At 40.0% G+C, this 25,629-nt stretch overlaps 1 long non-coding RNA gene across 1 annotated transcript in view; it reads left to right on the top strand.

Annotated features, from left to right (window-relative positions):
* LOC117203111 (uncharacterized) overlaps positions 1-24,709 on the top strand; it is a 42,049-nt gene extending 17,340 nt beyond the window's left edge. Inside the window, exons 2-4 of the long non-coding RNA XR_007473048.1 lie at positions 2,952-3,147; positions 3,361-3,527; positions 23,198-24,709. This is a non-coding gene — a long non-coding RNA (uncharacterized LOC117203111). The remainder of the gene's footprint in view (positions 1-2,951; positions 3,148-3,360; positions 3,528-23,197) is intronic.
* The last annotated feature ends 920 nt before the right edge of the window (positions 24,710-25,629 follow it).

Here is a 25,629-nt window from a genome sequence, read left to right as displayed (position 1 = left end):
CCAGCCTCTGCCTCCCTTAGTCTCCAAAAATGCTGTCTTTCTTCACTCACAGAGAAAACAGAGGCCATTACATAGAGATTCCATCAATTTCCTGTCTCCCATCCACTTTGTGCTTCAAACTCAATCAATACCAAACAGCAGATAGTTCTGAGAATGTGCATGTTCTCTCTTGTTTCTTCTGTACCTTTGTATATGCCATTCCTACTCCCGCCGTCATTGGGTTTGCCTGGGAAACCTCTATTAACCTTTCAAATCCAAGTTTGGATATCATGCCAGAGGGAGTTAATCAGTTGCAGCTGTGTAGTATGTCTGTAGCTCGTTCTTCTCCCTCCATCGTACTTATTATGCTGGTTTGAAATTTGTTTACAAGTCTCTGTTCCATAGGTCTGTGAGCACCTTGAGAGCTAATTCATGTCAGGATGCCTAGCACTTAGCATAATCTGGTAATAGAAGCTACTCAATAAATATTTGTGGAATAAATGAATAAATAACATGGGGGAGACATAAGCACACTCTGTAATGACAAGTATTTGCAAAAGAGCAGAATCAGTCTGCACAGTGTAGCAGAAACAGCATTGGACCAGAAACCAAGAGAACCAATTCTGGTCCATGGAAGCAGGAAACTCTTTCCACATGTTCATTGCTGTATCCTCAATGCCTAGAAGAATGGCTGACTTGATTGGTGCTGAGAAAGAATGAGGCTTTGTGGTACATTTGTCTTTGAATCTGCCAAAGACACGCTTTATTTCAAATAGTTTGCAGGGAGAAAGCTAAAACCAGAGAGTCTGTAGTTTTTGGACTAAAAACCGAACACCCCGTTGTAGGTAAACTATCATAAGGCCAGAGAATTTATTATCAGCTTAAGTTGAGCAAATTCAATCAATTGACTTTTATTACAAATATATCTTATAGATTAAATTAACACATTTCGCATAGCCACAGGTTTTTCCAAGCTCAGAGGTAACATGCTTAATTTGGTAAATGAAATAAAAAACCTTATAGATGATCTTGGCTCCTCCTCTGTGACACTAAAAAATAGCAATAGTGTGACAGTCAGAGACAGAACCCCTAAGAATTTAAACTGAAATAAGACCTTTACCCCACCTGGCCTGTCTTCTAACAGGACTCTGTTCATCACTCTCCCGCGGTCACCAGCATGCAGATATTCTTCTGCACTCTCTTCCTTTTCTTACCAAACAGGAGTAGCATGCACATTAATGTCAATTCTCCACCAGTTCGTGAAAGTAAGATTCTTTAGGGAATTCCCTGCTGGTCCAGTGGTTAGGACTCCACGCTTTCACTGTCGATCCCCGGTCGAGGAATTAAGAACCTGCCAGCCACGGGCTGTGGCCAAAAAAAAAAATTGAATTAAAAAAAAGAAAAGAAGATTCTTTTATCCTAATGCTTCTGATCAAACATCATGGTGACCCATAGATTGTTTTTAGACCAAGACTGAATCAAAGTTTTATAATTTTAATTTCCACAATGTTCAATAAGTATGTGTTGATTGACTGAATGAACATTTGGCCATTAATTAGCTCTGTAACCTTGGGCAAATTTCATTGAACTTTTCTGAGCCTCATTATCCTCATCTATACAATCGAGTTTGATTGATGTATTTTTCAAATTATTTTTAATAGCTTAAACCCTTTCTTCAAACAAAATCCTAGGCAGAACACAATATACAGGACAGAAAAAAAAGTGGAGGTACTCTAGATAAAATAGGTTTGGGGGCCCTAAGACTCCTTGCTTCACCTCCTCCTTCCCTACCGTCACTTCAGCTCTGAGCCCCAGGGCTCTGTGAGGCACCATCTAAAAATCCTCAGGAGGGGCTTCCCTGGTGGCGCAGTGGTTGAGAGTCCGCCTGCCGATGCAGGGGACACGGGTTTGTGCCCCGGTCCGGGAAGATCACACATGCCGCGGAGCGGCTGGGCCCGTGAGCCATAGCTGCTGAGCCTGCGCGTCCGGAGCCTGTGCTCCGCAACGGGAGAGGCCACAACAGTGAGAGGCCCGCGTACCGCAAAAAAAAAAAAAAAAAAAAAAAAATCCTCTGGACTAGGGAATTCCCTGGCAGTACAGTGGTTAGGACTCCATGCTTTCACTGCCAAGGGCCGGGTTCAGTCCCTGGTCGGGGAACTAAGATCCCACAAGCCGCCCAGTGCCGCGAAAATATAAATAAATAAATAATAAAAATTTTAAAAATAAAAATAAAAATCCTCTGGACTAGATGATTATATACATGACATTGACTCCCAGACTGGTAAAGAAACTTACAGTCATGTAGGTCCTGAGATTCCCAGCCTTAGGAATTAAACAAGATAGAGCTACACAGGCAAATGAAAATATGAATTTCTTTGCTTTGGGTCAACCAACAGCAGCTGATTATTTAATGCTAAGCAGAATTCAAAATTATATATAGTGTTGATAAATTAACAATGAACATGCTAACAGTGAACAATGAACATGGTAACATAAATTATAACAAATAACTTTCGGTAGATAAAATTTCTCAACATATTATAAAAATGAGTGGGGGTAATAAAAGGAATCCCTGGGGAGTGAAAAGGTTGAGACTCATGATGAATTCCATTTTCTTCCTTTTCATACATATAAAATGAGGCAGAGAAAGATGAAATGGCCTGCCTAAGCTCCCACAGCTTACTTAGTGGCAGAACACAGCGCTTGCCGTTTCCAGCCCACTGTTCTTTTCCGACCGTGTTGGCTTTCTGTGTAAGGTTAGACTTCCACCTTTATGTGTCTGGGATCTGTGGTCACACAGCTACAGAATGACAGAAAGTCCTCATTATCTCAGCATTCATTCTCTGAATCCCTGAAGTTTGAAGTTATGAAGGAGAGTAAAAGTCATCGTAACTTAGAAACGTTTACTTATCAAATGACTGCTTATAAATACCCATCCCCATTAAACATTAACATCTATTCTCCCCTTCTAGGGTCAATTTCTTTGTCAAGTCTCGAGCTGATGACTGGATTTTTACACATACTTGACAATACAGTCCAAACACAACGGAAATCAACTACAAAGTGAAATTGCGCGTCTCATGAAAGATCATTTTATGAGATTGATGAAAGAAGGCCAATGAGCTTAGTCCACAGTGAAAGAGGGGAAAAGACATTGACATTGAAGAGGTAGGCAAAGGCCTTGTTTAGGATTAAGATTAGGGATGGCCTTGTGGGTCTCAGTGCTTTTTGTTTTTATTCTGATTGGGATGGGGAATTGGGGGAGGCCTTTAAGCAGGGCAAGTGACAATCAGATTTATCTCTAAAATTTTCATTTTGAAACTGGCAAATACACTAAAATACATGATTTTGCAACTGTATTTCTGTGATTTTATCCCATAGATGCAGCTCCACATGTATGAAATGACACCTGTATGAAGTCTTTCATTGTTGCATTATTTGTTCAGCAAAAGGTACCTGGTTAAATAAACGATGGTATGATAAGAGCGGGAAAAACAAATAAGGAAGATCTCTATGTGCTAATATGAAAAGAGCTTTAGGATGTATTGGTAAGTGAAAAAAAGCAAGATATAGAACACTGTAGAATAGTCTCTATAGTAGGCTACCTTTTATGTAATAAGGTGAGAGATATATTTGCATATGCTTGCATTTGCCTTAAAAATCCTAGAAGGATAGGGCTTCCCTGGTGGCGCAGTGGTTGAGAATCTGCCTGCCGATGCAGGGGACTCGGGTTCGTTCCCCGGTCCGGGAAGATCCCACATGCCGCGGAGCGGCTGGGACCGTGAGCCATGGCCGCTGAGCCTGCGCGTCCGGAGCCTGTGCTCCGCAACGGGAGAGGCCACAACAGTGAGAGGCCCACGTACTGCAAAAAAAAAAAAAATCCTAGAAGGATAAAAAAAAAAAGATACCAATGGAAATAAATATCATTAGAGAGTTGGGGTGGGGGAGTAGGTTATAGAGTTAGTAGTTATAGAGTAGGTTATAGAGTTCTCTGAGCCTGTCTTTTTATAGTGTGTTGAACTTCGAACCATGTAAATGTTGTACCTAATAAAAAAAATACATTTAAAAATCACTCTGGCTGCTCTGTGGAGAGAAGTTGTAGGGACAAAGAGTAGAAGCTGGGAGACCATTAGGAAGGTGGTGAAGTTGGTTGGGCAGGTGTAGATGGTGGCTGGCTCTGGAAGGAAGCAGTGGAGGTGGTGAGAAGGAGTCAGGTTGGGGGTGCAGAGCCAGGTGGACTTGCTGATGGATTGAATGTCACATGTGAGAGAAGAAAAAAAAAGAAATCAAGGATAATTCCTAATATTTGTCTTGGGCAGCTGGAGGAGAGAAAATGGAGTAGAGGTGGGGAAGGGGCAGGGAAAATTGAGAACCAAGGGTCTGTTTTGGACTCGTGAAGACTGATATGTCTCTTGGATGTCCAAGTGGAAATGTCCACAACTAGAGAGAAACATCCAAAAGAATGAAGACAGCAGAGATGTTTCCAAAGATGAGTTCAACTCCCCGTGAGTTTTAAATGAAGGATTGAGAGACTGTGGGAAAATTAATAAAACCCTCAAGCATTTTGTTAAATATCCATCTTCATTTTCATGCTGCACAAATAAAATACAAAGGAAAAATGTCACTTGTGCCATTATAAGATTTTGTTGGAAAAAATTATGTCCAAAAATTCCAGTCAGTCATTGGACTTGTTCTTAGTTCTAAGAGTAAGCCTGTAGTTATCATTATAGCCTATATTTTGGTAAATATAAAGTAAATATACTTTCACAATTTTTATTTCACTTTTCAAGATAAAACTCAAATCAAAGCTTTTTCACTATTGGGAATTCCCTGGAGGTCCAGTGGTTAGGACTTGGCACTTTCAGTGCTGGGGCACAGGTTCAATTCCTGGTCAGGGAACTAAGATCTCCAAAGCTGAGCAGTATGGCCAATAAAAGAAAAAAGAAAAACAAACAAAAAAATTTTCACTGTTTATTATGAAATGTAAGCAGCCTACCCTAAGTGGCCTTTTAAAAATTATTTTTAATTAATTAATTAATTTATTTATTTATTTATTTGGTTGTATCAGGTCTTAGTTGTGGCAGGCAGGCTCCTTAGTTGCAGCTTGCCAGCTCCTTAGTTGTGGCACTCGGGCTCCTTAGTTGTGGCATTCAAACTCTTAGTTTCGGCATGAATGTGGGATCTACTTCCCTGATCAAGGATCTAACCCAGGCCCCCTGCATTTGGAGTGTGTCATCTTATCACTGCGCCACCAGGGAAGTCCCTAAGTGGCCTTTTTAGTCTTCCAAATAAGATAGAAAAGTGACAGTGACAGAAACAGAGGGAAACAAATATAATTCAAATTTTTCTCTTGGATACTAAGTTCACTTCTTTATTAACAGAACAACTTACTACATGACCTGGATTGATAACAGGGCAAGAGGTGGAGAGTAACAATTATTCCTACTTTACCATTCTAGAAGTCAAGTTAATACTTTTTGATTAAAATGCATAACTGCTTTCTTAAGAACTCTACCTTCAACTATTAATTTGCCTCTCATGTTTTACCTGAGCAGGACAGAGTTGAGAAATGTTCTACTGTTAATATAAGTCAGGGTATTACTGTCTATAGTGTTCACCGCAATGCCCAGTATCTTAAAATTTTCGGGCTGCCAAAACTAATTACCACTGTGGCTTAAACAACAAACATTTATCTCTCAGGTTTCTGGAGGCTGGAAGTCTGAGATCAGGGGGTCAGCATGGCCAGGTACAGATGAGAGCTCTCTTCCTGGTTACGTTCTCACATGGCCTTTCCTTGGTTCGTTCATGCAGAGAGAGATCTCATGTGTCTCCTCCTCTTCTTCTAAAGGCATTAATCCCATGATGGGGGCTTCACCCTCATGACCTAATCGAACCCTAACTACCTCCCAGATGTCCCACCTCCAAGTGTCATCACGCTGGGAATTATGGTTTTGACATACGAATTTGGAAAAGGGGGGACACAAACATTCAGTCCATAGCACCCAGCCTAGATCCCCCTTCAGGTTGGAGACCCCCACGTGCCGGAAGGGTTGGCTCCTGATGGCTTTCAGCTGAGTCCTCTCAAGGACTTGCCTGAAGGAAGCAGCCTTTCTTAAGGTTAGGCCCCTTTCCAAAGGGGTGAGTGATAGGTACAAGTGGAAGAGAGTACAAAGATCCAGCTGTCTTGCCTCAATATGAGACAGCTCGGATGAGCCATCCCACCTCCTGAACTTCCCGTGAGGTCACCTGAGCCCAACCTTCTGCCCCTGTCCTGTTCCCCTGGCTCCCTTATAGGTGTTGTTCCCAATAGATTTCCCACCCACAAATCTCTGTCTCAGAGTCTATTTCCTGGTGCCCAACCTAAGACACCAGGAGACCTCATTAACCGCATATTCAAATAATAAATAACCAAATCATGCAAATTTCTCTACATTTTGTGTAGGTTAAGGCACAGCATATAAAAGGTAAATGAAGTGGGAAGTGCCCAGAGTAGCGAGTGCGCTATTGGGCCATCCCAGGGCTTGCTTTGTGCACTTTGCACGTCATACACACACTTGTGGGAGGAAAAAACTCTCCCTTATGTCTGTTTGGTCCCATATCTTTTTGTCTGTCACACAGAGTAGTCTCTTTGCTTATTATAACTGACCTCTGAATGCGTTAGATAAGAGAACCAAGTTTTGCTCCCGTTCTGCTAGAATTTATTTTTGTTTTTTAAGGATGCATAACAACAGGCAGTCCAATTTCAGTCTGAATATTCTTGGAAGAACTGAAGAGTAAATCACGAAATGAAACAGCCAGCTCGGCAGCTCTCCTTAAGAATCCCCCAGCAGGGGTTATGTGGCTGCATCTAAAGAAAAGCAGGCCTTTGTTGCTGAGATGATTTATCACACACATAACAATTCCCAGATCATAGATTATTTTTGCTGATTTGTTTCCATCATTGTAATTTATTTAGCCTTCACCTTTCAAGATCCTTTATGACCATTAGTACGATTTTTAAAATAGCATCGTGCAGGTGGGATTTCGCAAAGAACATTCAGGCGCTTCTCTCCCTTTCAGGTCAGCGTTTAGTGAAGTCCAGAGGATTTTTTTTTTTCATGGAACCCATGTAGCTTAACTTATATTCAGAGATATAGTCACAAAGAGACTCTGTCTTCAGGACTCTTATTTTTTAATAGTTATTTCTCCATTTATTTCCTTTTAGATTTTTGAATTTTGTCATTCTTTGATAATCATCATTTTATTACATAATTACAGAGAAGATGGAAATGGGATAAATGAAAAAGTGTCCATAATCTTGTCACCAGAACAAACCAGAATCAACATTGGTGGTTTATTTTCTTTCAGACTTTTGCCAAAATAGTGTATATAGTAGTGTTTACAATTTTTAGAAAATATACTCATGCCATGTTATAATTTAACTTACCAATATGTAATAAATATTGTCCATGTCAATAAATACACCATTAAAATATTGAACAGATGCACTATTTTATAGTATGGGCATATCATAACTTCTTTAATCAATATCCTGCTATGAAACATTTATATTATTTCCTTTTTTATTACTTTTATAAACAATGTGTAAGTGGACATCCTTGCAAATAAATCTTTGTACAAATAACTGGTTACTTCCCTAGGACAAATTCTTTTTTTGTATTTCCCTAGGACAAATTCTTAGAAGTAGGATTTCTGCATCAAAGAGTAGTTACATATTTAAGATTTTTAAAAATGCTTATTGCTGGGCTATAGCAAAAAAAAAAATGCTTATTGCTAAATTGTTTCAATTTATATTCCCACCAATAGTGGCTGAGAATGCTCTTTCCCACACTCTTGTCACGCTGAGTATATAATTCTTTTTAATCTTTGCTGATCTAATGATGAAAAATAGGATCTTGTTTTTAGTTGCTTTTGTTTGATTTCTAGTGAGACTGAATTTTAAAAACAATGTTTATTGACCATGTACATTGCTTCCTCTGTGAAATGTCTGTTCATGTCCTCTGAACATAAGATATTGACTTCGAATATTTATATTATTGAGTTTTAACAGCCCTGTCTATATATTTATCGTACATCTGTGTGTATTCTACATTTAGAACTACATATACTCTAACAAGTTTCCATCCGGTTTGTCTTAACTTTAAATTTAATTTTCTGGGCATAAAGATTTTTTTTAAATGTCCTACACAATGTAGGACATTCTGTACCCAAGATTATATAAATAAACTAAGAGAAACTGTATTTTCTCCTAGTAATTAATGGATTCATTAGAAACTTTTTTTTTTTTTTTTTTTTTGGTGCGGTACGCGGGCTTCTCACCGTTGTGGCCTCTCCCGTTGCGGAGTACAGGCTCCGGACGCGCAAGCTCAGCGGCCGTGGCTCACGGGCCCAGCTGCTCCGCAGCATGTGGGATTTTCCCGGACCGGGGCACAAACCCGCGTCCCTTGCATCGGCAGGCAGACTCTCAACCACTGCGCCACCAGCGAAGCCCTAGAAACTTTTGTTACATTTACATCTTTAACCTACTAAACTTTTGATTATATCTGTGAGGCAGGAGTCTATTTTTTTCCTATTGTTTAGGCAGTTATCCCAAACTTATAAAATAATCCATCCTTTCTCTTTTCAACTGAAATGCTGTCATTGATACATGCTAAATTTGTAAATAACTTTAAATCTGCTTCTGGACTTTTCATTCTGATTGGTTGTTCTGTCTGTGAGTCCTATGCCTATACTATACGTTTAATCAGTATTGTTTTATAATGTGTTTTGGTATCTGATATGACCCTTATCTCCTCTGTATGTTTTTTAGACTATATTATCTTTAATGTTACCTCTTCTTCTCTTTTTCAAAATGTCCATTATTCTTATATATGTATTCTTCCATATATACAGATCTTCCTCGACTTACGATGGGGTTACATCCCAATAAACCCAACATAAATTGAAAATACTGTTAAGTCAAAAGTGCGTTTAACGCACCTACCCACTGAACATCGTGGCTTAGCCTAGCCTAACTTACACGTGCTCAAAACACTTGCATTAGCCTACAGTTGGGCAAAATCATCTAATGCAAAGCCTATTTTATAATAAAGTGTGGAATATAGCATTAATTTATTGACTTGAAAGTAAAAAACAGAATGGTTGTCTGGGTATAGAATGGTTGTAAGTGTATTGTGATCACGAGGCTGACTGGGAGCTGCAGCTCGCTGCCCAGCATCATGAAAAAGGATCGCTAGCCTGGGAAAAGAGTAAAGTTCAAAATTCTAAGCATGGTTTCTACTGAATGCTTATTGCTTTCGCAATTTCATAAAGTCGAAAAATTGTAAGTCGAACCATCCTATGTTGGGGACGATCTATACTTAATAGAGAAGTTTTCGATTCACAGCAAAACTAAGAGGAAGGTACAGAGAGATCCCATAAATCCCCTGCCCCCACACATTATCAGCATCCCCACAAGAGTGGTACTTTTGTTACAATGGATGAACTTACATTGACTTATTTCTTCCATATGTATTTTTATACTATACTATATTATATATTCTTTCATATATTTTAAAATATTTATTTATTTATTTGGCTGCCCTGGGTCTTAGTTGTGGCACACGGGATCTTTTTTAGTTGCAGCATGCAGACCCTTAGTTGCGGCATGTGCGATCTAGTTCCCCAACCAGGGATTGAACCCGGGCCCCCTGCATTGGGAGCGTGGAGTCCTAGCCATCCTAGCCACTGGACCACCAGGGAAGTCCCTCTTTCATATATTTTTATACTACTTTTGACACATCCTCCTCAAAAGAAATCCTTTGGAATACTATTAAATTTATATGTGAATTTAGGAAGAATTTACTTTTCAGAATATTTCAAAATATCTGGAAACATACCCTAAACATTTATTTAGGTCTTTGATTATGACCCTAGATCAGGATTTGTAGATTCCTTACATAGGCCTAAGATATTTCATGTCAAGTTCATTCTTTTCTTTTTTTAAATAAATTTATTCATTTTATTTATTTATTTTTGGCTGTGTTGGGTCTTCGTTGCTGTGCGTAGGCTTTCTCTAGTTGCGGTGAGCGAGGGCTACTCTTTGTTGCGGTGTGTGGGCTTCTCATTGCGGTGGCTTCTCCTGTTGCAGATCACAGGCTCTAGGCGTGTGAGCTCAGTAGTTGTGGCTCACGGACTCTAGAGCGCAGGCTCAGTAGTTATGGCACACGGGCTTAGTTGCTCCGCAGCATGTGGGATCTTCCCGGACCAGGGCTCGAACCCGTGTCCCTTGCATTGGGAGGCGGATTCTTAACCACTGTGCCACCAGGGAAGCCCATCAAGTTAATTCTTAATGCTCTTATTGTTCAATGGGATACTTTTTCATTATACTTCCTAACTCTTACCAAGCCTATTGACAGTTTTATAGACATATTATTCACATAGTATAAAATTCATTCTTTTAAAGTGTACATTTCTGTGGTTTTTTAGTATGTTCACAAGGTGGTACACTATCAACACCATCTACTTTAGAACATCTTTATTGCCCTCAAAAGAAACCCAAATCCATTAGCAATCGCTCCTATTTTCTCTTCCGCCCAGCTGTCTCTTCATTAGCTGTTTCTAATCTGTAATCTTCCTAATAAAATTTTAAGTATAGCTTTCCTGAGTTCTGTGAGGCATTCCAGTGAATTATTGGACTTAAGGGGGTTATTGAAAGCCCTGAATTTATAGCCAGTTGGTCAGAAGTATGGGTGGCCTGGGACCTCCAAAGTGGATCTGACATCTGAAGTAAGGACAGTCCTGTGGGAGTCGTGCCCTTTACCTTGTGGGGTCTGCACTAACCCTGGATGGCCAAGATTGAATCTCAGAATATCCACTTGGGGTTGAAAGGCAACAAGCTTCTTTTTGTGTGCTTTTTGACCATTTGTAGACATTTGTCTCCCTTCTCCTTGGGCTATTTGTTGCAAGACCCCCAATGGATGCCTGAAACCTTGGATAGTACCAAACCCTATATATACTATGTTTTTCCTGTACATACGTAGTTATGATAAAGTTTCATTTACAAATCAGGCACTGTAAGAGATTAACAACAATAATAACAAAATAGAACAATTATAACAATATACTGTAATGAAAGTTTTGTGAATGTGGTCTCTCTCTCAAATTTAATGCCTTTTTTTGTATTAACTAAGCATTTATCATGCACTGTGACCTCAGCTTTTGCAGTTTGAGGTGCAACAGCAAAGCTAGCACAGATTTCTTTTTCCTTCTTCACAATTTTAAGGACAGGAGATTTGTTCTTACCCTAGATCTTAGCAACCTCAGCATACAATTCTTTTTCTTTGCTTATTAAGCCAAGAACTTTCACCTTTTCACTTAAAGGAAGCACTTTACAGCTTCTCTTTGGCATTTCCTAATTGTCAGCATCACTACTCTTGCACTTTGGGGCCATTATTAAGTAAAATAAGAGTCGCCTGAACACAAGCACTTCGATAAACTACAGTCAATCTGATAACTGAGAAGGCTACTAAGTCTAAGTGACTAATGGGCAGGATACACTGGACGCAAGGATGATCCCAGGTGGGATGAAGCAGGACAGAGCAAGATCTCACACTATTCTGAATGGCATGTAATTTAAAACTTATGAATTGTTTATTTCTAGAATTTTCCATTTAATATTTTTGACCACAGTTTACTACAACCATAGAAAGTGAAATCATGGGCAAAGGGGGACTACATATCTTTTTTGGAGAAAAATCTATTCAAGTCTTTTGCCCATTTTTAATTGGGTTATTTTTTTTTTACTGTTGAGTTTTAAGAGTTTATTAAATAATATAGTCCAAATATCAGATGAATCAGATATATAATTTGCAAATATTTTGTTCCATTCTGTGTGTTTTCTTTTCACTTTCTCGATGGTGTCCTTCGAAGTTTTTAATTTTGATGAATTCTCATCTATCTATTTTTTATTTTGGCATATCTTAGAAACCATTGCCTAACTCAAGGTCACAAAAATTTACTACTACATTTTCTTCTAAGAGTTCTGTAGTTTTAGGTCATATTTTTAGAGCTATGATCCATTTTCAGTTAATTTTGGAGTATTGTGTGAGGTAGCGGTCCAGTTTTATTGCTTTGCACGTGGATATCTAGTTGTTCCTAGTCTATTGATTTTAAGCATCTTGTAACTTTCCACCTAACATTATTTCTAGTAGATTCAATAGATTTCTCTTTTTTTCAAGTAATAATACCATGTTCAAATGATAACTTTGCTTTTTCCTTGACAGTATTTGTACTTATTATTTTGTCTTCTCAGATATTTTTTTTAAACATGATGATCACATCATCTTCATATTTTTCTTCATTTTAAAAGGAATGTTTCTGCAGAAACAGACTCATAGACATAGAGAACAGACTTATGGTTGCCAAGCAAGAGGAGGATGGGGGAGGGATGGATTGGGAGTTTGGGATTAGTAGATGCAAACTATTATATATAGGATGGATAAACAACAAGGTCCTACTGTAGAGCACAGGGAACTATATTCAATATCTTGTGATAAACCATAATGGAAAAGAATATGAAAAAAGAATGTATATATATGTATAACTGAACCACTTTGCTGTACAGCAGAAATTAACACAACATTGTAAATCATGTATACTTTAATAAATTTTTTTTAAAGGGAATGTTTCTAGAGTTTTGCCACAACTGAGTATGGCACGTTAGAGTAATAAATGCTTTCCAGTATCTGCTACTGCATCTATATTTTGCTGCTACTGATATAAGATGAGGAGATATGATTTTGCTGTAAAACCTCTTTAAATTATGTTTTAAGAATATATTGTTATAATTTCTACTAGATGTAGTCTCCTTTAACAACTTTTTTTTTTGCTATAAGTTTTGGTTAAAACAATTTTGTATTTTTTTGTCTTGAAGGTAACATTTATTGAGACTTGACTGTGTACCAGGCACTGTGCTATGGGTTTACACACAAGACTTGTTTAACCTTCACAACTACCCTGTGAAGTAGAGACCATCATATCTTCTGTTTGCAGATGGGAAAAAAATGACACCCAGAGAGCTTACCCAGTGTGTCCAAGGACACTCAGCTGGAATGTAACATAACTGAGATTTCTACCTGGCTATCTGCTGTCTGACCATGGGGTCTTCATTCTTTTTCTCCTTAATTGAGGTATAGTTGACATATAACATTATATTAGTTTCAGGTGTACAGTATAATGATTTGCTATATGTATATATTGTACTGATCACCACTGTAATTCTAGTTAACATCCATCACCACACATAGTTATGAAATTCTTTCCTTGTGACAAGAATGTTGAAGATCTATTCTCTTAGGAACTTTCAAATATGCAATACAGTCACCATGCTATTAACTAACAGTCACCATGCTATCTGTTACCTCTCCAGGACTTATTTATTTTATAATGGAAGTTTGTACCTTTTGACCACCTTCACCCATCTTGCCCACCCCCCCAGTACCCACTTCTGGCAGCAACCAATCTGTCCTCTGTATCTATTAGTTCTTTTTTTTTTTTTTCTTAGATTCCACATATAAGTGAGATCATACAATATTTGTCTAACAACCATTTTGGGGAAATATTTTCCTAAAACAATATTTATCAAGAGCAGTTTATTATTCTAATTAGAAAAAATAAGTTCATCATAACGGATATGATGTTTTCAACTACATAAGGAGAGAATTAATTTCTTTTAATCTGAAATAGTTTTACTGTAAAAGTAAATCAATTAATGAACTAGAATAGATTTCAAAAGGTAGAAAATAATATACAAAGTGGAATAAAACCTCCTTTTCACCCCTGTTTCCTAGCTACCACATTCTTCTCCCTGCAAGCAACTACTATATTCTATAAAAGAGCAGGATTTTTTTTTAAATAAAAGCAATACATACCTATATAATACATACACATATACATGTACACACATATAAAATATATGCAAAATATATCAAATGTTTACACAAGAAAAACAATGTGCTGAGCAGTCCTAGGGAATGAGATGGAACGCAAAGACTTGATGAAGAGTCTGTTCACAAAAAAGAGAGCGAAGTAGCTGAGAAAACTCTTTGGTGTTTTTCCAATATTGTCAGTTACCAGTTTACTTAAACTCCAAATCCGTTTTCTTACAGCAAAGGATACATCTAGTTACAGCAAAGGATAAATCTAGAATCCACGTCACATTAACTGCATTAAATGTAAATGTCCACCACCTCAGCTTTCCCTACCTCGGATGGCAAATAAGATAGGAACCATGCATTCCCAAGAGGCAACAGAGATCCAGAGCACAAAATGACAAATCAAATTTCCAAAATGTACTAAAAACCTCTTCACTTACATGGAAGAAGCCTAAATAAATCAAAATCATGGCACAAAAATAACGTAGCCTCGAATAATTTTGTATTAGGTTGTAAACAACTCTGAATAGTCATTTGGAACCATGGTGTGTAAAGAGGGAGAGCTGTCTATTAGGGGCAGGCAGCACCTTTAGTCTAGCCTGCATGATGTAGTCCAGCCTCTGGATTGATAAAGCTTGAGGCAGTGGAGGGAGATGGGGAGGGCAGCAGTGGGGTCTGGGAGGCAGAAGGGGAGGGGGAGGTGCTGATTCAAGCAAACCAAACTCACAGAAGACTGATTTATAAACAGAAATACCATCTGTTCATTAACCATATAGACCACAAGAAGACCAAGTGGACCATTGTTACTTCACAGCATCATTCTCCAGTCAAAGTTTCCCGAGGTCTTCCCTGTCTCTCCATCTCTTAGCGTGGGCATTTCTGTGGGCGGCTGGGAGGTAATAGTAATATACTGTGGCCATCACCTGCACAGGTTCTGAGTCCCATGGCCTTAGTTTCAATCCAGGCCTGGCCCTTTGCCAGCCATATAACCTCAAGTGGTTATTTAACTTCTCTCTTCCTGTGAAAATGGGAATGATAACAGTACCTACTTCAGCAAGTCATTGTAAAGATTAAATGAACTAACATTTAGCACTGTGCCTAGTACATGTAGAACACTCCAAAAATGTTAGCCATTAGTATTAAACCTACTCCTATCTACTTCTGTTGATCTGTAGTTGTTTCTGCTCACAGAGAACAAACTATTTTTAACTCTTTGCCCAAATTAAGGAAGGGGAAAGAGGAAGTTAAATGAGAGACGAGCTTGACTCGATGGTGAAAAGTCTGAGATGAATTCAGTGTTTCAAAGAAATGCAATTGTATTGCTTTCAAATTTGAATTACAGCCCTAAATAACATGGAGAATAAGGAAATAAATAAGGTAAAATTTTTTTGCCTTTCTTTTATTTATTTATTTTAATCGAAGTATAACTGATTTATGATGTTGTGTTAGTTTCAGGTATATGGCAAAGTGTTTCAGTTATACATACATATGTATCTATTTTTTTTTCAGATTCTTTTCCCTTATAGGTTATTGAAGTAAAGTTTTAAAAGGTGAAATAAGTAAAAAAGAGGGAACTTAATGTAACAACGCAGTGTGTAGTAAACAAGTATTTCTGGAGCGTCCAGTATGTACCCAGCTAGTCTTCCTCTTTTTAGCCTTCCCTTTCTTGTCATTTTTTTTTTTTTTTTCCCAGTACGTGGGCCTCTCACTGCTGTGGCCTCTCCCGCTGCGAAGCACAGTCTCCGGACGTGCAGGCTCAGCGGCCATGGCTCATGGGCCCAGCCGCTCTGCGGCATGTGGGATCCTCCCCGACCAGGGCACGAACCCGTGTCCCCTGCATTGGCAGGCGGACTCTCAACCACTGCGCCACCAGGGAAGCCCCTAGCCTTCCCTTTCTTAAATCGATTTGTAACACAGTAGCCAAAGTAATCTTTTAAGGACTTAAGTCAGACCATGTCACTTTCTGTTCAAAATCTTCCAAAGGCTCCCCACCTCATTCAAAGTAAAAAGCAACATCTTCACAATGCCCTCCAAGGCCTTATATAGTCTGCTCACCCCAACCCTACTTAACTTAAGTAGGGTTGAGTAGGGTTAACCCTACTCAAGGGGTTAACTTATGACTTAACCCCTTCACACCCTCTGGCCTACTCACTCTGCACAGGCCACGTGGGACTCTTTGCTGTCCCTTAACTATGCCAGGTACTCCTGCCTCGGCGCCTTTGCACTGGTAGTTCCTTCTGCATGGAGTCCTCTTCTTCAAAGTCACATCTCCTTTACGACATTACAAAAACACCACCTTTCCCGACCCTCCTACTTAAAACTGTAACTTCTTCCCCATCCCCACCACTCTCTAATCGCCTTCCCTGCTCTGTTTTCTTTATAGTGTTTCTCTATATATTTATTGATGTATTTTGTTTATAATCTATCTCACTTGCCTTCCCTTTGATATAAATTCCACAGGACAGGGATTTTTGTATGTTTTGTTTATTGCTACATCATTAATCCTTAACTTAGTGATAGCACTATTGGCTGAATGGATAAATGGTCATCTTATATGTCATCTCATTTATATCTTTTGGTGAAGGTCTGGTTTTCATAATAATTTATCACTAAAAGATAGCCATTCTTATAAGTATTTTTATATTCAACAATTGCTGTTTCCTGAAATTAAAAATGGACTGAAGGTATCTTTAAGCTCTTGAAGCTGGAATTTGAAAAACACTGTTTATTTTAAAGTGTGGATGTCCTTTAAAAGCATCTTATGTAAGATTGAAATTCAGAGGAAGAAGCTATTTTTAACTTCTTACTCAATATGAATGACACGTATCACTTCTGAATTAAAAGAAATTATGAATTTTCACATAAATTTAAGTTGGCCTTTTCTAATTTTAGTATCAATTCTCCAACCCCTAAATATGATTTTTAGATTTGTCCAAATGATGCCTGACAGCAGAAGTGTGGGCCTGGATGTCCCTGCTTCTGCTTTGCTGGAGATAAGGCCTGCCTACTGAATTTCTGGTTTCCATTACAGCTGATGACATGAAAGAAATGCTTGTAAGAACAAATGTTTGATTCCAGGCCGTAGCCTAATTTAATAGTGTACTTGAAAAAGAAAAGTTGATGATTCATTCCAAAACCCCTGGGGAGGGAGGGATGATTGTAAACAAATTGGAAAGGGGCAAGAAAACCTAATATGAAACCATTGCAGCAATCTTCAACAACAACCAAAAAAGTCTTGTCTAAACTTGATCAAATGCTGTTTTTTTTCCAGAATGATTTTAACTGAGGAAAGGATGTTTGATTCAAAACCCTTTTCCCTCTGCTCTGATTTGGGGAGGGGGAGGTGGTAACCGTATTAACTTTTGATAATTTCATATAATATGAAGTATTTGGATGTAAGATTACCCTGAGGTTTTCATAATTGTGGTTTTTCTCAAACCGTTACATGCGATTGTAATGTTTTTATGGGCCAGAACCCTAGGCAAATTTTTATGGAAGAAGGAAGAGACGTTTTTTAAAAATAGAAACCAAGACTGAAGACACATCAGACATCTAAGTAGGTGGAGTAGACAGCTGCCATGGGCGAGACCCCAAAACCCCTCCCACCGCTTGCTTGTTGATGCCTGAAACTTTGAAAAGCAGGAATTCATTTTCTTGGATCAAGACTTCATCTATAAAAATACTCACATCCCTACTCAGGATCACACGATAAACTCTCTGGGCCTTATTTACACTGATGATACCGTCCTCACTGATTCCAGATCCAACTGGGTGGAGAGAAAGCAAAGGGATCCTGGCTCTTTGGAGATGAGGCTGAATGTGTGATGGCGGGGAGGGGGCAGCGCCTCCCTTGGAGCAAAACATGGAAGATCACCAAGAGGTGAAGAAGCACAGAAAAGGGATTTAGAGACTTTTCCCTCTGTGGGAACCATTTTTAGCCATCCCTCCTTCTCTGAATACCAGAGGAAGGGAAGGTCGATATGGGGACATGGTGTGAAGAAATCAGCGACACTTGAGTCTCCGGAAACCTCACCACCACCAGGATTATCACAGCAGTTAATCCTTCGGTATGAGCCCAGATGACTTGCTTACCTTAAATGATAATTTTATAAGGTACTCTATAAAATACTTCTGACGTAGGGGAATTCACCTCTCCCACAGTTTGTTGTTGTTGTTTTCATTATTTTATTTATTTACTTATTTATTTTTTGGTAGGGCCACACAGCATGTGGGATCTTAGTTCCTCAACCAGGGTTGGCACCCATGCCCCCTCCAGTGGAAGCGCAGAGTCTTAACCACTGGACCTCCAGGGAAGTCCCTCTCCCACTGTTTTTTAAAGGAGTAAAATAGATGCTGCTGTGTAAAAATGACCCCAGGCTTGCGGTCACCTGTCTGGCTTTTCCAATTAGTGTTACTGGCTACATGGTCACCACTGAGATAACAGTGATCTTCTATTTTCATTTCTCACCATTTAACTTAGTTATTTCTTTTCATGTAACTTTCAGAACAATGTAGTACCTAGGAAGGGTCAAAAGGAGATTTTATAAAGTTTGGCTTATTATGTCATTTTCATTTTTATTAACATTTTATTGAAGTAGAGTTCATCTACAATGTTATATTGGTTTCAGGTGTATGGCATAGTGATTCTGTATTTTTGCAGATTATACCCCATTATAAATTATTACAAGATAATGTCCATAATTCCCTGTGCTATACAATATATCCTTGTTGCTTATCTGTTTTATACACAGTAGTTTTTATCTGTTAATCCCATACTCCAAATTTGTCCCTCTCTCCCTCTCCTCCCCTTTGGTAACCACAAGTTTGTTTTCTATGTCTGTGAGTCTGTTTCGCTATTATGCCATTTTGAAGTCATAATTTGTACTGCAATACACGTCTTTGCTTCTTAAAGCTATGGCACGACTGTTCAGAAAGAGTCCTCTCATCGTGGAAAGATTACCAGGTTTCTTCATCATCATTAGTTCCTTTTTTTTTTTTTTCTTTTTTTGTGGTACGCGGGCCTGTCACTGTTGTGGCCTCTCCCGTCACGGAGCACAGGCTCCGGACGCGCAGGCTCAGCAGCCATGGCTCACGGGCCCAGCCGCTCCGCGGCATGTGGGATCTTCCCGGACCGGGGCACGAACCCGTGTCCCCTGCATCGGCAGGAGGACTCTCAACCACTGCGCCACCAGGGAAGCCCCATCATTAGTTTCTTACCACACGTTGCACACATGTTACATAGCAGATCCTGGGCTGGGTGCTGAGGCCACAGAGCTGCAATCCACCTTCCTGACCTCTGTTTACTTAGACTAGTCAGCAGAGGAGACAGACAAGTCAGCATCTGCTAAGAACACAACAGAAGTTTGCACAGGGGCTGGGGAAGTTTCCTCGCCCATCCTGGAATGTCAGGAAAGTTTTCTGTGGGGATGTAATGTCTGAGCTGAGAGTTTTAAGGATATGAATAATGGTAGGAATTAAGCAGGTGAAGAAGTGGCGGAAGAGTGTTCCAGGAAGAGGGAACAGCACAGCAAAGAAAGAATGGAGAGAAAATTCTACCTTCCTATGTGTCTTCGCCTCTCTAGGGCGAGGCCAAATTCTTACTCATCACTGCATCTCTGGTGTCTGTCTGGCATGTCATAAGTATTCATGAATATTTGTTGAACTTAAATGAACTGAACTGCAAGGTCTTTATTGCTGGCAATAGGATTGTGGCCAAAATAGAAGTTCCTGTTCTCGTGGTGCATATGTTCTAGACAGGCATTACTATGAGTTAACATATACTAAGCATTTCCTGCCTGCCAAGTACTGTCCAAAAGCTTTATGTATTCACTCATGCAATCTTCACAGAAAGACTTTAAATAGGTATAATAATATTATCCCAATGTTACTGTTGAGGACGCAGAGAAGTTAAGAAACTTGTCCAAGCTTACCCAGCTTGTGGGTGGTGGAGCTGGAATTCAAAGCTGGGAGATCATGGCTTCCAGAGTGAGTCTTAACCTCTACAGTTAGCATTTCAAGAATTTTTAAATGCCTTTTCAGTCTTCCTTTTGGAAAACTAAATAAAAAGAAATTCTAAATGTCCATTCTCCTTCCATCCCTTTGCTATTTATTGACCGAAGACTTAATTATTTGGCATAAACATGTAAGAATAGTGGACATTTTGAAAAGCGAGAGTAGGGTTAAAATGAAAGATAATATGATCTTTAAAAAAAAAGTAAAGAGGAGATAACGGTAATATCAGATATCAAAACGCATTTAGAATTATAGTGATTAAAATATAAGGCATGGTGACTATAGTTAATAATGCTCTACTGTATATTCAAAAGTTGCTAAGAGAGTAGATCTTAAAAGTTCTCATCACAAGAAAAAGAATTTGGGCCTTCCCTGGTGCTTCCAATGCAGGGGGTGTGGGTTCGATTCCTGGTCAGGGAACTAAGATCCCACATGTCGAGGGGCGCGGCCCACAAAAAAGGAAAAGAATTTGTAACTACGTGTGGTGATGGATAACTAAACTTATTGTGGTGATTGTTTTGCAATATATATAAATATTGAATCATTAGATTCTACACCTGAAACGATTATAATGTATGTCAATTATATCCCAATTTAAAAAAACAAGAAAGAAAAAAATATCTATTTAGTGTAAGCACAGATTTGGGTCCTTCTGCTGCCATTTTCCTCCTCTCCCAGACCCAAGGATTGGTAGGAAAAATGAGAAGGAATTCCCATTTAGGTAAAAGGAATCATAAACAAATAAATACAAAGTCTGCAGCTGCCCGCATTCACTCAGTATTTCCCAATTATAAACCAGCTGTCCTCACATCAGATCCCAGAGAACTGAGAGGGAGTTGGATCCCATCTTAAGAAAATTACTGACAAACTGATTTTTTTTATATAGTGAGAACTTTAAAATTTTGTATAAATGAAATAAACACATTTTTAATTATTTGATTTGCACATTAAATTTCATGGATATATAGTGTGTATTTCACCAAACTGGCAACTGAGAAGTATTAAATATAAAACTCTTGGGACTTCCTTGGTGGTCCAGTGGTAAAGAATCCACCTTCCAATGCAGGGGACGTGGGTTCAATCTCTGGTCGGGGAACTAAGATCCCATATGCCACAGGGCAACTAAGTCCATGCGCCACAACTACTGAGCCTGAGTGCCGCAAGCTACAGAGCCCACGCACTACAGAGCCCACATGCCACAACTAGAGAAGAAAACCCGCTCTCCACAACTAGAAAGGAGCCCACGCGCTGCAGCTAAAACCATCCCGCCTGCCCTGCATGCTGCAACAAAGACCTGACGCAGCCAAAAATAAAGATAGATAAATAAATAAATAAAAATAAATATTAAAAAAAACCTCTTGAATGCCATATTAACTTTCCTGATTCTGAGAAAGAGGTTCTAGAATGGAAGTCCCTCATAGTCCTCTACCAAACTTGTCCTGCTATTTAAAAATTATAAATTTAGGGCTTCCCTGGTGGCACAGTGGCTGAGAGTCCGCCTGCCGATGCAGGGGACGCGGGTTCGTGCCCCGGTCCGGGAGGATCCCACATGCCGCGGAGCGGCTGGGCCCGTGAGCCATGGCTGCTGAGCCTGTGTGTCCGGAGCCTGTGCTCCGCAACGGGAGAGACCACAACAGTGAGAGGCCCGCGTACCGCAAAAATAAATAAATAAATAATTATAAATTTAATATAAAAGTTATCGGTTAAAAATAGATTAAGTAAAATAAATTTAGGTAACTTTACTACCCAATGGCCATATTCCTCCCACTTAAGGACTCTAAGCTGAGTGTTACGTTATTTAGAAAGTTATCCCAACAAGGAAAGACAACTGCTGGCTGCCTTATGAAGGACAGATTGGAAAGGGACAAAGCTGGAGTCAGGAGAGCAGTCCAGGTTGGAGATGATGGAGCAGTAATTGAGGAACTGGAGAGAAAGAGACAAATTCAAGAGATTTTAAAAAGTCTTGATAGGATTTTACTAACTGAGAGTAGAAGACAGAAAGAGAGGATTTGAGTGAAGGAGCTGAGGATCAGACTCAGATATCTGGCTTGTGTGCTTGGGTGGGTCATGGTATCATCAGACAAAATAAGAGCCCAGGAGGAGCAGGTGCTGGGGAGTGGGTGGGGGGGAAGATGAGGACTTTGAATTGGGACATGTTGAATTTGATGTGTCCGTGTGACCCACAAGTAGAAATGTCCATTAGGGAGTTACTGTCCTAGGGCCCAGAAGAGCTCTGGGATGCCTGGGATATCTAGGCAGAAAATTTAGGGAACTATCAGATTGTAGGTGGAATTGGAAGTATGAGTTGGTCAGGATCACCAAGGGAGAGTGTGAATGAATTGAAGAGGAAGGGTGAGGGTGGAGCCCTAGAGAATATAAGCATTTAAAGTGTTAGGAGTTGTAGACTGAGAAGAAATCATCAGAGGTAAGCAGGAGACCAGGAGAAAGTGATGTCCCAGTTACCAAAGAAGAGGGGACTTCAGAAAGAAATGTGGTCAATGGTCAATGACACAGAGACAGCGTGTATATCAAAGACTAAGAATTTTATATTGGATTGGGTGATACAGATGTCACATCTGCCATCTGCGGGGGTAGCTTCCCAATTCAAGTGGGGTTGGAAGCCAGATTGAAGTGGGTAAAGTAGTGAACCAGAGGGTAGTAAAGAGGCAGTGATGGTTCCATAGACTGATCTTTGCAGAAGGTTGTCTGTGAATGGAAGGAGAGTTTGTGTAGAAGACAGAAGGCCTTTTTTTCTCCTTAAAGATAAAAAGCTTGGGCTTGTTCATAGGCTAAGGGAAGAAAGCAGTAGGGAGGGAGAGATTGAGGATACAGCATAAAACGGATACATGAAAAGACTGAAACATTAAAGGAGATAAGAAAAGTTGGTATCCTGAGCAGCTTTGAATAAGTGGTTAAATACTCTCTCAAATGAGATGGAAGGAGGGAAGGACAGGTGTAAATGAAGATAAATCTGTAGTTGGGTAGAAGAAGGGCAAGAGGTTGAGGGAGTTCCCATCTGATGATGATTTCTGGGGAGGGGTCATGAGGAGAGTGGTAAAGATTTAGAAACACTGTTTAGAAATTTAGGTTTGAGGTGGCTGTTTAAAGACACATAGGATGACTGCACAGCAGTGCAGAGGATTTGTCTATGGTTGTAAGTCACAAACTTACAGTTGCGCTGATTTGCAATGGATAATACTGATTGCCTAGTTACAGAGGCACGTAAGATCAGACTGGAATTCCAACCAGATTAATACAGGCAGTGGAGTTATAGTCTTTTTTTTTTTTTTCAGTATGCAGGCCTCTCACTGCTGTGGCCTCTCCCGTTGCGGAGCACAGGCTCCGGACGCGCAGGCTCAGTGGCCATGGCTCACGGGCCCAGCCGCTCCACGACATGTGGGATCTTCCCGGACCGGGGCACGAACCTGTGTCCCCTGCATCGGCAGGCGGACTCTCAACCACTGCACCACCAGGGAAGCCCTCTCCAAAACTTTTGATAAAAGTCTGCACACACCTCCCACGTGGTAGTAGGTTAAAAGCAAAGTGCTTCTAGGATGGTAGGTTGCCACAGTTGATGACGTCAGGTGGTAGGTAATCCAGGCCACTTTCCTATGTGGATGAGATAAATTACATGCACAGAGAATGTGATTGTTTTCCAGGGTCAACTGGGTAACCAGACAGTATTGCCAGAAAGCTAGGCCTTTTTGGCCAATGATAGGTGTTCCAGGGCAGGTTATAGTTTCTCCCACTGTGCATGGAGTCACTTTAGAAAAAATAGAACCACACCTCCCCATGTCTCCCCACATCTCATCATACCTGACCACACCTCCCCATGTCTCCCCACGTCTCACCATACCTGACCACACCTCACCACGCCTCCCCACACCTCATCTCATAATAGCTCACTACCCTCACCTCTCCCCACACCACCAGGAGAAGGCTGCCTCATGCTGAGATGGGCACTTGGAAGTGAGTTCTGCAGCACTCAGGCAAGCTGTGGAGCCAACAGGCAGGAAGAGAATGGAAGCAACCCCAGTAACAGCAGTCAAACGCGGGCACAGAGTACACCCTAATAGGAAAAGATGCAGGACAAAGTGTATGCCAGAGGGAGGGACCAAAAAGCAGGATGGATAAAACAGGAAAGGAAGGGGAGGGGAAAATATAGAAACAAAGTGAATTTGTAAAAAAACTTTACCCTAAGGTCAAGAACACCTTGGTGCTAGTGGCAGGAACTGACACCCTGCCTCTCTGGGTGGGTGTTTACGTTCTCTTAAGGCACCAACCAAGAAGGATAGAGTTACTGCAAGTACTGCAATGGCTTTAATGATACCTACATCAAAGAAGTAATCTAAGAGGATAAAATGAAAAACAAAGGACTTGGGACTTTAAGTAGTGGAGTCATATATTTTATCTAGTTGGATATATTTCATTTAATAAGTTGGTTATAATTCTTTCCCTATTACATTAAGTTGTTTTTAAGGAGTCCCTTTTCCTTTTAAAACTTTTCCACTTAAGAATACGAACACATTGTTGCTTGATTCTGAAATATCTGACTCCAGATGGATTCTACAAACCCTCCTTGCAATCATTGCTCTGGTTCCAGATGGAGAGGAGATGACTGAGTGGATTTACCTGTGCTCCTGGAAACCTGGGCAGAGAGAAGAATGGAATGAAAGCTGCTGAATTAAACTCAGAATAGGGATGATTTATAAGCGTATCTTCTGTTGTGGAATAGATACGTAAGGGGAAATCTATTTTGTGTTGTCAAACAAATTAGTAATTAAAACTGATTCCTGGTCATTGATTTTTGATTCCATGTTCTTTTCAGTTGATATTAGTTATAATATTTAGAAGAACAATCAAGATTGAGTGCTTACTATGATAGTTATCTTAGACTTTTAGAGAGATGTTACTTTGGAAATCTAGTCGAGATTTCCTTTAAAAGCAACCCTTTTAAAGGAAGTCGAGAGAGGGGACTCTCTGTGGTGGCAGGAGCAGGACCAAAACCTGGGCATTCTGATTTCATTATATCAACATTTGATGCTGCTGTGGCTGGGTCCCCCCAAAAAACAGGCTCTGAGACAGATCTGCATGTAAGAAATATATTGGGAATATATTGGGCAGTGCCCTGGGGACTAGCACAGAGGAGGGCAGAGAGAGGAGTGACTTAAAATGCACTTAAAATGCAAAGGTAAGTGGTTCCCCAGGTTGTCTGAAGCTGGGATGGTCCTTCTGAGTTATCCTGCCTCAAGGCCAGGGCCTGGAGCCTCTAATACTTGCTCTCTCATCAACCAGTCATTGGATAAATGCTGTGTTCAGGGAGGGAGCATGACCTTGGGGGGATGGCAGTCTTTGGCTGAGGGCAATCCTGGGAGGAGTACTTCACTGAAGGCTGGGGGTCACCATCACTCCCAGAATCTGGGGAATACACTGAAGAAGAGCACACCCCAGCCCTCACCATAAAAACCAACACTAGCTTGGTAAAGATGCTTTCACATACGTCCACTTGACTTCCCCCACTGGTCAACAAGACCCCTGTTGATAGATCCCTGATTTAAATCGGGCTCAAAAGAAGCATAACATGGATCATACTGCTATGACCCCATCAGGAGCTCAAGAATATGTACTGATAGACAAAAATCAAAGAAATTAATTATCATATTAACTGCAGTTTGAAGAGAGCAACTTACATAATGACATTTTTTTTTTCTGCATGAAAGCTATA

This window comes from Orcinus orca, chromosome 18 (assembly GCF_937001465.1).
Source record: "Orcinus orca chromosome 18, mOrcOrc1.1, whole genome shotgun sequence".
Lineage (NCBI taxonomy): Eukaryota > Metazoa > Chordata > Mammalia > Artiodactyla > Delphinidae > Orcinus > Orcinus orca.
This window is presented reverse-complemented; position numbering and strand designations above follow the sequence as displayed.